Source organism: Eumetopias jubatus, unplaced genomic scaffold, assembly GCF_037043125.1.
Source record: "Eumetopias jubatus isolate StellerSeaLion01/CBP00866 unplaced genomic scaffold, mEumJub1_p1.0 scaffold_15, whole genome shotgun sequence".
NCBI classification, from domain to species: Eukaryota; Metazoa; Chordata; class Mammalia; order Carnivora; family Otariidae; genus Eumetopias; species Eumetopias jubatus.
In genome coordinates, this window is record NW_028274821.1 from 84,005,940 (window position 1) to 84,019,660 (window position 13,721).

At 38.2% G+C, this 13,721-nt stretch overlaps 1 protein-coding gene across 3 annotated transcripts in view; it reads right to left on the minus strand.

Annotated features, from left to right (window-relative positions):
- DENND1A (DENN domain containing 1A) overlaps nucleotides 1-13,721 on the minus strand; it is a 496,855-nt gene that overhangs the window by 367,273 nt on the left and 115,861 nt on the right. The window lies entirely within an intron of this gene.

Here is a 13,721-nt window from a genome sequence, read left to right on the forward strand (position 1 = left end):
ATTACCCTCCTCCAGAAATATAAAAAAGAAAAATTTTGAAGACCTGATGCTACTGTTAACTTTAGACTATTACCTAATGCAAAAATCTTGCCTGCTGCAAATTGCCCTCAATATATTTTTCCAGAGAAAATGAGTCCTAAACCTGGCTTGACTTTTTTTTCTCTAATCAGAAGCCTCCTTTTCACAGTTACAGATGTGTGCTTGATAAACCACCTTAAACACCAGTTTCAGATTGTGTGTGTGTGTGTGTGTGTGTGTGTGTGCGCGCACGCATGCATGCGCGCATACTGGCAGGTGGCAGGGAGCGGGAGAAGAATTCTTTCAAAGAACAAATACAAAACTCCTTGCTTTTAAAAATAAAATGTATCCTTACCAAAATACTTATGAACTCCTGAAAATACAGATAAAACCGGATGAAATATTCTTCAGAACCAAACAATACACTTTTGGCTTGTCAATACAAACAAAATATCATGAAATGAGATATTATGTTCTACCTAACATAATTAGACTTGCTCATCAACTATAAAAATACATAGGTGAAAACACCTTTTATGACCATCTGCTTAAAATGGAATTACTAAAGGGGTCACTTGATTCTCCAATCATAATTGCAAGATAATCCAATGCCATCATCTGTAAGTCAATACAGAACTGTACTAATTAAATGCTATTAGCACTCCATTTGCTATTGATTAGGAAAACATTCAATCTTTTCTAATAAGAGAAAGAGATTTGGTTCCTCAGAGACACATTATGGGGAGTGATAAGAATAATATGTATTTGAAAAATCACGTATCAATGGAAAAGCACAGTATTTGAGGGTCCCCTCACACACTGATCACAAAACATACTATTCAGTTTTCTTAGCTATATTTTAAAACATCAATTTCCTTCTCTGTGAGAGTGAATCCACATAAAAGTTAAAACCCTCCAAAATCACAACACAAAAATGCAGTTAATCTTTCTGCAGCAAAGAATCAAAAAGGGAAAAAACTAAGGGCCTATTCACATACTACATTTAAATCCTAGAAATATCAGTTTTCAAGTCAATAAAGTCAATGGATGTTATTTTTCAAAACCCAAGGCTAATAACAAAAGCAGAAGTATTCAAAAGGGCATACCAAAAACGCAGAGCTTCCAAAAATGGGTGGTCCAAAAGAGATGAAACTATCTGTAGACCATTTCAGCTCTTGAGGGATCTTCTGGTTGACTTAAAAACTGGGGATCAATTTCTTTCCTTACCCTCCCGTGCAAACACTCGATGGGACAAAGGCCATGTCTACATTGTGACCAGCAGAGTGCTGGCATGGTCCTCTCCGTGCAGGGCTGCCCTAGTGTGCCAGAGGAAGAAACTGTTGCTTCTCTCTGGCTGAAAGGGCTGAAATCACACAAGGACTTGGTCCACTTGAGACAGGAGGCCAGAGGGCGCTAATGGTGTGGCATGAAAAGCACTAGGTCTACAGGGAAGAATTAGCAGGATGCAAAGGGACAACCAGATGTCTAACACACCTCTAAAAGTGTGCTTGCTGTTGGGTTGGGGGATGGGGAGAGCCTAAGTAAGAGGGTAGCAGTTATAATCCCTAAAACATAGGTAAATCACCCTGGGGCAGGAAAAGCTGGTATTTTAGGATTTAAAATATGCTCCCAAGACTGGAAAAAAAAAAAAAAAAGCACTTGTAAGCCACTGAGGGACACAGTAAAACAGAAGTTGGGAAAGCCACAGAATAAGGCTTATTCTTTTTCTTCCAACTGTCACGTGGTTAACACTCTTCAACCAGAAAACTTCATATAGAAATGACTCACATATAATCTTTAATATCATGTCTTTTTGCAGTAGTTTGTGCTTCTCAGGAACCACAAATACTGATGGAAATCAAGATGGAATAAAACCAAAGACTAATATTTTTAATCACCACTTTGTGAGGGGATGGAGGTCAGAAACCAAAATTTATGATCTATTCTTCAATTTTAAAAAGTTTCTTGTTTATAGGTGGGAGAAGGAAGGTTTTTACATCTTTAGTCAACTATGTTAATAAGAAACTATATTAATAATTAACTTATTTTAAAAATGTATTTTATGCATATATACAATATAGCAGAATTTTAAAAAGAGAAGGAAACATGGATGAAAAAAATCCACTTATTTTAATATACTGAAGGTAAAGATGCCAAGATGGGAGTCATGCAAATCATACTATCCTAAACACTGCCTCAGTGGCAGGCACAACAAACATCATCAACCAAATTCCTTCAACTGTCCTAAGACTCAGCCCAGAGTGAGATTCCCAGATTTTTACAGAATCATGTTCCAAGATAATACATGGATTATTATTTACTATGATCCAAGCATAAAGCTTCTGATTTCCTTTAAGGCCCTGAGGTTTACAAAAGCAAACTTTATGGGTTCTTAACACTCTCTAAAGCAATATTTAAAAAGGGGGGGGGCAATGTTTTTTAAAAACAAAAGCCCAACCTACAAAGTTCCACTCAATTAGCTCAAAGATCCAATCTGATAGTTTATAAAACTATGAAAGCCATTTTGTAAAAATTAACAAAAAACTGAAAATAATTTTTCTTAAAACGTCTATTTTGCACAGTGGGTTGAAATCATCTTTTTTCACTTTGAGTCGATCACAATGCCATAATGTCACCAAAATATCGACATTGGAAACATCTGAGTTTAAAAGGTCCAAATACAATCTGCTTTTCTCAAGCAACACAACACCCGCCTTACTAACAGTTTCAGCATGGCACATGTACAAAACCTAGCACCCTGCAGTTAAGCAAACCGCCTTTAAATTTTCTGTCTGGCAGCAATCCACTTGCGTGTCTGTATGTTTTTACAAGTACTCTATGTATTTCATTGCATCAGCTGCATTTCTTTGAGTTTTAAATGGTCTGGGAACATTTTATGAAATGTTCTATATCTTTATATGGAAAATAACATACACTGGAAAAGTGTGCATCAGTCTAATATTTATGTATCTATTTCTTTATCCACCATCCAATACTATAATTGCTAATGTTCCAAAACACCTTCTCACATTCATACCCTCACCGCCAAATGCAGTGTCACCAAACAGCTAACTTTCAACACAAAAATCTGCAGATCAGAGAACTACCAAGGAAAAAAGCAACAATTTGCTTAGGCAATTGGCAGAAAGAACAGAGTCATGGGCATATGTCAAGCTTTTTCTCAAAGAATTGTCCCTCTGACAGAAAATTAAGAACATTCCTTTTCCTTCTCTCTCAGCAACTTTCTCCAGATTTAAGTAGTAGATTCTTAAAATTAAAAATCAATTTCATCATCTCCCAGGAAAATACTTTTCAACCTAAAATATCGTATTTAAAATATCTTATCTTGCCACAAGATGTATGGTATGGTAGAGTCCATATATCTCTTGACCACATAAGCCTAAAAGAGGCAGCTGGGTCCGGAATAAGGCTTCGCATCACATCAACGTGATGGGCCACTACCTTCTTCCAGCACCACATCCATGCAAGAGGTGGTCTCCACAAAGAGACATGTGCACCACCGCTTCCACTGGAGGCCACAGGAAGCATTTCTATACTTAACACAGATATTTCCCAGCATAGGACTCCCAATAGCACAATCTGATTCAGGCGTGTAACGTGACCATGCTTAAGAGGCTAGGTCCTCACAGGGGAAAAATAAATAAAGAAAAGTCTCAGAACAACTATGTCTTGATTTTTTTTTTTTAAGAAAGGTTAATTTTCTTCGACCTCAATTGTTCATGTTTTCTAGTCTTCTACTGTAACATACTTTAAATCTTTAAGATATACCAGATTGCCACAGGATGTTTAATTAATAGAATTAGAGTTTGGGCAAGACTTGCTGGAACGGTGCTATAAATTATTTTACACAGGCTCCAAAACCTTGAGTTCTGCCTTAGGCTTAAAGTTCCTAGAAAACGTGGTAGACAGATCTTTTACAACAGAAATGCAAAATAATTCATAAAAGTACTGTGGTTATGTATGAGGGCTCATTTGTAGATCAGTAACTAGTATGTGTGTGTACACACACACACTCCTTACCAAATTATTTTCCTGTTTTTCTCTGTTGCACCAATGACTCCATTTGAAGGCATGACGCTTTAACTGATTATTGAAAAATACACTGACTTCATTTTCTATGAAATGTGTGACAACTGCACACGAACCAAATGTTACAATCGTCCATAACTGGAGCTCTTTTAGGAAATTTAGGAGAGACTGCAAGCAAATGTAGCTGCTAACACGGGAATCTACACTGCTTTCACTTTTAACATGGTAGGTATCAAGGCAGAAAAAATTACATTTAATGCCCACTAAAATTTATCCAGTCATTATCCCTAGGATATTTCAGTCAATAAGAAACAAAATACCAAACATATTTAAAGCTTACAATTGTAAGAATGCTTCCCTTTAAAAGCAAGACTTAAAAATTCGCCATAAACGATATAATCTTCATTGTTCAATTTCATGTAGTTTAAGATACTATCTTCCTCTCCCCCACAACCATAAATGTTAATCCAAGCTGTAATCAGATTTAATTTTCCAGATGAGAAGATGGGAATATGCTGCAAGCAGGGGATAGTCCATTACACTGCTCTTTCCCTAATGAAATGTTCAAATTTTATACACTGAAAATGTATATGCTCAGAAAGTAGTCTGAGAAGTTACACATTTTGAGGATGAGCTCAATCTTCCCCAAACACACTCAGAAATAAGCTTTTTTTCATCTTCAAGAAGAAAAGTGTTTTTTTTTTTGTATAATGTAGAATTAAAAAGTTTCTTGACACTACAATTACAAGCTGGACTCCACTAAAAAGAGCTTTAAGGACACTCCCTATTAAACTCATTGCTGCTATAAAGAGTCAGTTTCACTCACTTTATATTATAAAATACCTGAATCATTAGTTTAGCATTTTAACTAAATACAATTATCCTAGTAAACTGTTCCATTTATGATAGTTAAAATTTAATTAAAAATATATTTTTGAAAGGAATGTTTCAAGTGTTTTACAGAGAAAAAAAAACCATCAACACGATTTCCTTTTCCTTAACAATGAAACAGAATAATTTATGTTGTCTTTCCTTTAAAAATGTTTTTAAACTAAAAATTACTTGCTTCAAACAAAAACTGCTCATTTCACAATGCAGATTTTATCCTGAAATCACAAGAGTATACTTCACTAATTTAAAAAAAAAATTCATTTCAAAGTACTTTAAATGAACATTTGGTTTCCATGTGCAACTGGAATTTCTTAAAAATTATTCCAGGTATTAACTTTTTGCCCTAAAACATGAAGACCCTAAGACATAAGAACCTTAGTCCTCACTAATTTTATTTATTTATTTTTTAAAAGATTTTATTTATTTGAGAGAGAGAGAGATAGCAAGAGCAGGAACACAAGCAGGGGGAGTGGGAGAGGGAGAGCAGGCTTCCCACTGAGCAGGGAGCCCGACATGGGGGGCTCGATCCCAGGACCCTGGGATCATGACCTGAGCCCAAGGCAGACGCTTAACAACTGAGCCACCCAGGCGCACCAGTCCTCACTAATTTTAAAACTATGTTTCTATTCTAGTCTTTTGCTTTCACGCCAGCATTTAAAACACTTCAAATATTCACTTTCACAGCAGCCGGCCTGATAACACAGGACCAGTTCACCATCTACACCTATAATAAAAATGCAAACAGCATTATTCAGGGAAGGAGAGCACAACCCACCTCAGTATGGCAAGCAATGGAACCATTCACGTGCCAGATTCCTCCTCAAACTAACAGATTCTGCCTTTCAGACATATCCTGCTCTGATGTGACTATTTATGCATAAACAGCAGACACTGACCTATTGTTTTCAGTTGTTGGAGTTATGAATGTAGTACAGTTACCAATTAAGTGAATCAACAAGTCCTAAATGCATCAGCTGTTCTACAAATAATGAGTCCACTGACATTATGCAGTAAAATCTTGGGAGTTTCATCTCTCTTTCTAGAGAATGGTGATAGATTTTGACCAGCAAATGCCACTACTTACCAATAATTTGAAGTATTTTTCACAACTAATTCCATCTACAAAAGGTATATAAATCTGATTCTCAACCAAACTTACGCCACATAAACCCAAAAATCAAACATAAGTCAAATTCTAAAGGGGTTTTAAAATGGAAAGAGAGAGTGTACTGGAGAGAACAAAAAAGTCCAGAGAATACGTTCACTTATACTTCCCTTTTTGCCTGCTGAATATCTTAGTTTTCAACTTTATTATTTAAATATTTAGGTTTTTAAAAATTAGTTCAAGGTTTGGAACTAATTCCTAAAATCTATCAAATTGATAAATATTGATGAAGGCCCTTTTTTCTTTAATGGTTATAATCTCAGGTTTCCATTTAATTTCCCTGCGAGTTAGGATTCATTTTAGCCCTTGTTTCTGAATGAGCACCATAAGTGTCCAATTTTCATTCCAATGTGAATAATTACTTCAGACTTAACCTAAATGACAGCTGTGCCCTTTATGTACTACAAACATGACATCACTGCATACAGTCTTCATAAATAGATATATCACATCTGTCAAATCTGGTGGAAAGAGATAACTTCATTATTTACTCAAATAAACTAGTGATTGCATACCCACCATGTATCAGGCACTGGGATAGGCATTTTATACACAGTTTCTAATTTAATCTTCATGACAATGCTGTGATATTGGGACTACCGTAAGTGCATCATCGTTAAAGAAAGCAATAGGTTACCATTTGTCCAAAGTTTTAAAATTAGCATTTATTCACAGCACAAACATGCTGATGTGACTGGTCCAGGTGATAAAAAGCCAGTCCTTGCTCTCAAGGAGTATACACGGTGTGACGCAAATGGAGAATCCACCAAATTAATTAACCACAGAGTTTGACAAAGTGCTGTGCTAGGATTAGCAGAAGAGCATCAAACCTAATTCTGACCAGGACAGAAAAAACTTCTGGGACAAAGTGGCCACATGTGGAATCTAGGACTAGACCGTGGTTCATCTCATGCTACCACAAGCCCCTTTTGAACAGTCTAGAGGACAGCGAGTCAGCATTTGTTGAGGTCAGGGCCCATGTTCTACTTAGCTTTGCTACAGAAGGTTTTCTCTGTTACAAATGCTTAACAAATATTTTGGCATAACAGGATAAACTCATTAAATACCCTCTCTAAATGGATAAAGGGCCAATTTTAAAATATCCAATTGAAAACAAGCCTCTGAATGCTACGGGCTTCCTTCCTAAAGACACACTGGCATATAAGTAAGCACACAATAAATATTAGTTGTTGTTTTATTATTAACCCCAGTGGAGAAATAAGCAAGCACTATAAATTAGATGGCTACAGATGTATAGGTATGCCTCAAATTGGAAATACATGTGCTCCTGAAATAAACTTTTATAAACCCAATTAAAATTTTCCCATTGCCTGCCATTACTTTAGAAATGTTATAACTTTATCAGAAACTGATTTTCTCTTCAACGTCAGTGGTTCGAAAATCCTTAAGCTACAGTTTATTTGCCTCCTGGCATCTGTTTGCTAATGATCTGTAAACATCAAATGCACTAGGGACTCTCCCAGATTTACAGAAACCCTGAGGTGAATCTCTGTATAAACTGAAGGACCTTTCTGCTAATTTCTTTGCTTTCTAAGTTTGCATTCTGGGTTCAGAAACAGAGTTCCATTAAACATTTTTGCAGTAATAATTAGAATACTAACAGCTACCATTTACTGAATGCCTATGTATACCAGCAGTTGCCATAGGTGATTTTATTATCTTAATCGTAACAACAGCTCTGCCAGGTAAGTAGATGTATCCCTGTTTTATAAATAAGAGTGAGGTTCACTAAGAACAAATTCAGTTAAGCAACAGAGCTAGGATTCAGCCTGGATCCATCAGACTCCCAAGAATCCAACAGTGGCTTTCTTTTCTGGCTTTATTTATGTATGTCCTCCTGTTGATCTGTCTTCTAGTTATTATTGTGACTCAACAATAAGAATACATCTGGACAAATAACCAAAACATGTTGTCATGAAACAGGCCTTAGCAGATTATGAATGAGAGCTTTCCAATTTCTCTATTTAAACTCCTTTGCCAAGTTCAGGATATAAATAAAATGACTCCAAAGTAGCGCTCAATTCAACTAGTAAACATGATAATGAAAAGATGAATTCCTACTAACTTAGAATAATTTTGAAGATGAGAGGGTATCCTTGGATAATCTATGAAAAAAAAATTATTTGCTAAACAGAATGGATAAAAATGTAGAGGAATGTTTCCCTACTTGGAAAATGTGTTTCCCGAGTACCTCTAAACCATACTCAGAACCCCAAAGCTAAAGCCAAACTACTGCATACAGTATACATAAAGCTGAAATACCAGCAAAGGAAACATACTATGCCTGTCAACCAGAAGACTTTCTTGTCAACAAAATTCTGCCTCTCTTCCCCTGGAAACAAGCCATTGCTGCCTAGTCCTTATCTGTACTGTATATCCAAATGGATATATATATCCAAATCTGTACCTATATATCCTATACCACTTTGGGGGTGGGGAGGGGAGCAGGGACTAAAATATACATAAAATTTGCCATTTTAACACTTTTAAGTATACAATTCAGTGGCACTAAGTCCATGCACGTTATTGTACAACCTCACTATCATCTATCTCCAAAACTTCAACTAAAACTCTGAACCCATTAAATAACTCCCAATTTTCCCTTCCCCACAGCCCCTGGAAACCACCATTCTACTTTCTGTTTCTATGAATTTAACCATTCTAGGTACCTCATAGAAATGGAATCATGCAATACCTATCCTTGTATGCCTGGCTTATTTCACTTAGCACAGTGTCTTCAAGGCTTATCCATGTTGTAGCATGTGTCAGAACTCCCCTCCTTTTTAAGGCTGAATAATACTCCATTGTAATAATACATTTTATTTATCCATTCATCTGTCTACAGACACTTGAGTTTCTTCCATCTCTGGCTATCATAAATAATGCTGCTATGAGGGCCACCTGGGTGGCTCAGTCGGCTAAGTGTCTGCCTTTGGCTCAGGTCACGATCCTGGGGTCCTCGGATGGAGCCCCATGTCGGGCTCCCTGCTCAGTGGGAAACCTGCTTCTCTCTCCCTCTCCCTTTGCTCCCCCTGCTCCTGCTCTCTTGTTCGCTATCCCAAATAAATAAATAAAATCTTTTTTAAAAAATGCTGCTGCTATGAACATGAGTGTAACTATTTCTGCAATACCCTGTTTTCACTTCTTCACGACTTATGTCCAGAATTGGAACTGCTGGATCATATGGCAATTCTATGTTTAATTTTTTTGAGGACCTATACTACTTTTAATATGTTTCATGACCTTTATGTTATAAAGCTAGAACCGCCTAGAATCCTTAGCCTGGCCATTAAGACCAAACACCTGGAGTGCCTGGGTGGCGCAGTCAGTTAATTTTCCGACTTTTTGTTTCGGCTCAGGTTGTGATCTTGGGGTCCTGGGATCGAACCCTGCATCGGGGTCCACACTCAGTGCAGAAGTCTGATGAAGTTTCTCTCTCTGACCCTCTCCACCATGCAGACGCACATGCTCGCTCTCAAATAAATCTTTTAAAAAAAGGACCAAACCACACAATTTCATTTGTTTCTTAAAAATGAATCCCCAAATCTAGCCAGGCTGATCAATCCACTTTCCCACAAAACTTGACATGCTTTGCTCATCTTTCTCTTCCCACATCCAAATCAGACCCTTCCAAAACATGCTCTTAAGCATCACAATTTATAAACGTGGCCAATTCTATATTCCTATATGAATTAACATTCAATTACACTAGCAGTTTAAAAATTAAAAAAAAGACAAAGAATCATGTTGTCCATCACAAGTACAGTGAATTTTAAGTGTAGCTGGCAAAGGAACAACAAAACTGGCACACTCGCGACCTTCACTTGCCTTCTGGCACTCCTGGTCAATGATCAGCACAATTCTCAATCTCTTAGCACTAAGCTCCCTTGCCATTCTTACATTCTTCCTCTGACCTAATGCTGGTTTCCTCTGTAGCCCTCTCAAGCAGTCAGTGTTTCCTCTCCATCCCTCCCACTGGCCTGGAGGCAGGGTAGGCAGCCTCCGTTCCTTGTTTCCATTTCCAGACCTTTCTTCCTCATTTTCCAAAATCCCAGATTTTAACCTGAGCTCACCAGACTACACTCCCCACTCCCACTCTGCCCTGCTGTCATCTAGTAATCCTAGCATTACTCCCCATTCCTGAGTCACATGGATCCTGGTACACTGCCCCTCACTCTACCAGCACTCCTACCATAGTCTCAGCGATTTCAGTATGCACATAGCCAATCCTTCCAAAATCCCAGAATTCTTGATTCCTTGGCCTCCTCCCTGCCAAGGTTTTCTACCCAATCTCAACTACTCACTCCCATGGTCATATCCAAACTCTACAGTTACCAATAACTGAAACTCCCTCAATAATCAGTTTCAAGCACCTCAGCCTCCAACCATGACCCACCTCCTGCCCTTCTAGTTCAGCCCCTACAGTATTCTGTCTTCATTTTTCAATCCCACAGGGACACTATACCAACATTTTCAGTGCCCTTGATCCACCTCAGGCCCACCCTATCATCCTCACCCAGCTTAAATTCTATTTATAACCATTCCTTTCCATACATCTTCAACATCTTTGTGTCTTTACTTTGTCAACTTCACTTGGCAAAAGTCCAACAATCCTTGTTAAATCCAAAGATCCACCTGCACCCCTGTACCAGGTGGAGAAAATCACCCTATTATGCTTAAAATACTAAAACACTACCTTCAAATTTGGATTATTTACTGTAAGTGAGCTTGAGTAAGTATACCACATTTTCCTTAATTCATTCACTCTCTTGGTCTCCTCCAAGAGTATTTCATACTTTCCTCTCCCCCTTCAAACCTCCTCCATCCTCAGTTGCCACTAATTACCTCATTTGCTCCTTCACTGAGAAAACCAATCAGAAGAGAACTCCCACAAGCCTCCATCACTACTCCTACCCACTTATTATCACTGACCCACAGACGCGGCCTTCATCCTACTACCATGAAGAACTGTCCATGCCCCCTTGCAAAGGCTCTTCCTCCACTTGTGAACTAGGATCCCATCCCTCTCACCAACTCAAACACTGCTCTACCAATTCTCCTGTGTTATAAATTTGACCTCTCTACTAGAGCTTTCCCAGGAGCACGCAAACAGACTGTTATTTCTGCAAATCTTTTTTAAAAAGGTCAAGCCCCCCACAGCTACCACCCCATTTCTTTCGTTGTCTTCAAAGCTATATACTTCAAAGAAATGTCTGTACCCACCTTACCAGTTCCTCTCTTCTCACTCTCCTGAGCCTGTGCCAATCAAGCTTCTACCCCACCACAGCTGTGAAACTGCTCATGTACTAATGACCACACCAACTCACTTCTTACCCCTAACATCAATTATCAATCCTCAGTCCTCATCTTACTTGACCTATAAGCACCCTTTGACATCCTTGATGGGTTCCACTTTCTCTGTTTATGTGGCTTCCACAGCATCCCTCTCCCCTGCCTCACTGCTTCTCCTTAAGCTCCTTGCAGACCTCTTCCAACTGAAGGGCCCCAGACCTCAGTCCTTGGACTTCACTTTTCTTTCTTGATGTCCTCTTTTGCTGGTCTCTTTTAGTCTCATCACTTCAAATACAAATATGCACTATCAACTTTACATTTATTTCTTCCAACTCCAGACTCATTTATCTGTCTACTACTCAACATCTCCACTTGGATGCCTAGCAGACATCTCAAATTTAACATGTCCAAAACTGAACTCCTGATCCTTCTCCCACATTTCAGATCCAATCTGTTGGGCAATCCTGTCAACTAAATCTTCAAAATAAATTCAAGTTCTGATCATTTCTCTCCATCTCCACACTACCACGCTGGTCTAAGTCACCATCACTTCCACTACAACGGTCACCTAACAGGTGTCTGCTTCTGCCTCCATTCCCTACAGACTGTTCTCAAAACAGCAGCCGGAGTAAGTCACATCCTCCTTTACCAGCAACTCTCTGACCTCACTTCCTATTACTCTGTCCCCCCGCCAACCCCGACCCCCTGTTCCAGCCACACAGGTCTACTTGCTGCTCCCCAAACATGAAAGCCATGCTTCCACTTCGTGGACCTTTCCCTTGCTGTTCATTCCGTGAGATAAATACCAAGGAATGGGGCATGTGCTGTCTTCATTCACAAGTTACTTTCCTAGTGCTGCCTTCCCCAATCACCTTATTTAAAATTATAATTTTCCTCTCCCCACACCATTCCTTATTCTCTTTTCCTGTGTTTTCTCCTTAGCACATTTTATCATCCAACATACTATACTTTCTTATTATCTGTTTTCCCCTACTAGCATATATGGCAGGGATTTTTGCCTATTTTGTTCACTACTAATATCCCCAGAACCTGGAATTGGGCCTAGCACATAAATAATGAATGAGTCAAAAAGAATGAAGGAGGAAAGGGAGCATAAATTCAACCACTCTTTCCAGCAAATAATCTGGCAATATGTTTCCAAAGCACTAAGAAAGTCCACAATCCATACCCTAGTAATTTGCTTCTCAGTATCTATCCCAAGGAAATAACTGGAAATACAAGTAATTGCTTTTATGTTTATTTCAAACTTCATTTCAAAAATTGGGAGTATTAATAAGCTCAAGTGACCCAACACCTATGCCACCATTAAAATTAGGTTGTGTCTGTAATAACATGGGGAAATGCTAACACCACTGCATTATGAAGAATTAAGTCAAAACAGAATAGAGAGATTTATCACACTGTAACAGCAATTACTATTTTTTAAAAAAGATTTTCAAAAGACAGTAAATGGAAACCCACCAAAACTTCTAGCTATGAGTGCCTGAACTGTGAAATTATAGGGGTTTTTTTCCTTATTTCCTGAATTTTCCACATCTTTAAACAAGGTTCATAATTTAAAAAAAAAAAACAAAAACAAAAAACCTTTGTAAATAAAGAAATATGCTCCTCAGAAATTTGATTTAAATGGCCCACAAAAGCATATAAGGTCCCCATCTGCCTCTTCCAGGAACTTACCCCTGACTACTTTGGCCCACATTGACTGATTTCCTCTGAGCTTCTGTAATATTTACTGTTTTGGTAGCATCTAATTATTAACACCTGATTGTACACCTAATCATTTACTATCTTAGACTGTTACTTCCCTGTTTAAGGACTTCTCTTCTTAATAAATAAAATAAACAGCTCCTAAGGCCAGGACCCATATCTCCCTACCATCTGGACTCTTCCCAAGAATCAAGGCACCACAGCGTTCAAGCACAGTGCTGAGCACAGAACAGACTGCCTTCCATAAATGCTTTCTGAATTGAACTCAACTCTGAAATGCCTTTGTAACATTTCCCAAGAAAGATTTAGGAATGCTTCTAGTCAAGTCTCCTCCAAAAGACTTTACAAAATGCCTATGCTATGTCACATACTGTGAGAGGCATATACCCTCTCATGTCACTTAAGCTTGACAGTTCTGCAGGGTAAGTATTGTTACCCCAGCAGCTCATCATCACACAGATAGGTAAATGTAAAAGCCAAGATTTGAACTCAGAGATTTACCGCAAGAAACTACTGGTTTTAATCACTGTGCTTAATTATATAGCTTACTAGGTCC